This window comes from Hipposideros armiger, unplaced genomic scaffold, assembly GCF_001890085.2.
Source record: "Hipposideros armiger isolate ML-2016 unplaced genomic scaffold, ASM189008v1 scaffold_5132, whole genome shotgun sequence".
Lineage (NCBI taxonomy): Eukaryota > Metazoa > Chordata > Mammalia > Chiroptera > Hipposideridae > Hipposideros > Hipposideros armiger.
Genome location: NW_017736224.1, coordinates 1 through 1,446, shown reverse-complemented (window position 1 = coordinate 1,446; position 1,446 = coordinate 1). Strand labels below are relative to the sequence as shown.

At 49.9% G+C, this 1,446-nt stretch overlaps 1 pseudogene across 1 annotated transcript; it reads right to left on the bottom strand.

Moving 5' to 3' along the window:
* Positions 1-632: 632 nt before the first annotated feature.
* LOC109378858 (60S ribosomal protein L35a pseudogene) lies at positions 633-1,013 on the bottom strand (annotated as a pseudogene). Its single transcript, XR_002123078.1, has one exon. The product of XR_002123078.1 is annotated as a 60S ribosomal protein L35a pseudogene (transcript).
* Between the last annotated feature and the right edge of the window lie 433 nt (positions 1,014-1,446).

The following is a 1,446-nucleotide window of genomic DNA, read 5'->3' as shown; positions in this document are numbered from 1 at the left end:
TCACTGGCCCAAGTTGGCACCATCATTGCGCTCTTCCTGGGAGAGGCAGATCAGTCGCCGGCTTCTGGACGGCCTCTCACTGCGGCTGCTGGCCGCTCACGCTGGCTGCTGGCTACACACGGTAGCCCATGGCAACCCACTGCAGCAGGGGCTGCAGCCTATGCCGTTGCCAGTGACTCACGGCAGCCCAGCTCCAGGTTGAGCTGTTGTTGAGCATCTTAGCTGTAGAAGGCAGTGTCACTGGCCCTCATATGTGGGATCCGAACTGGGGCCCTCTGGCATCCCAAGACAGCTCTTAACCAGGGCGCCACTCGGCCGGCCCTTCAAATAGGTTTTCAACTCCTTGATCTCGCTCTTCTTCTGGCACCCCTATGATGTGAACGTTGGTACACTTGATGTCATCCAAGAGGCCCCTTAAATTATCCTCATTTTTTTGGATTCTTTTTTTCCTTTTGCAGTTCTGATTGGGTATTTTCCGCTACCTTATCTTCTGAATCTCTGATTCGATCCTCTGCTTCATCCCATCTACTATTGATTCCCTCTAATGTATTCTTCATTTCAGTTATTGTTTTGTTTTTGTTTTTTACAAGAGAACAAATCCATTTTATTTACTTATCAGTAAATCTAAATCCTTAGGGGTACAGCATTACACGGATTCTGTGTCCTATGGCCTTGGCAGGAAGGTTGCTTTGGAATTTGGCACAAACCATGCCACTGTTTCCATGAGCACGCGTTACCTTTCCCCAGATTACTCTGGTTTTGTTCGGTTTGCCACCAGGAGTCACTGTGTTGTTCTTTGCCTTGTACACATAAGCACATCTCTTGCCTAGATAGAACTCAGTTTCATCTCGAGCATAAACACCTTCAATTTTAAGAAGAGCTGTGTGCTCTCGCTGGTTCCAGAGACCCTGCTTATAGCCAGCAAAAATGGCTTTGGAACACAGCCTTCCATACATATTTGTCGTTTTGGAAGTCCTGTTCCCAGCAGGCCTCCACAGGCCCCAAGATGGCGGAAAAAGCTCAGTTGTTGTATTCTTTATTTCTGACTAGTTCTTTTTATGTTTTCTATCTCCATTTTTTTTTTTTTTAAGATTTTATTGAGGGAAGGGGAACAGACAAGTTGCTGTCCTTTTGTTCTTCAGTCTAGTTGTGGAGGACGTTGCTTATCTGGGCCATGTTGGTATTATCATTGCGCTTTTCCCGGGTGAGGCAGATCAGTCGCTGGCCTCTGGACGGCCGCTCACAGCGGCTCTTGGCAGCTCACGCCGGCTGCCAGCCGCTCACGCTGGCTGCTAGCCACACACGGTAGCTTATGGCAGCCCACTGCAGCAGGGGCTGCAGCCTACACCGTCGCCTCAAGGCAGCCCAGCTCCAGGTCGAGCTGTTGTTCACCATCTTAGCTGTAGAGGGCAGTGTCACTGGCCCCCATGTGGGATCCGAACCGGG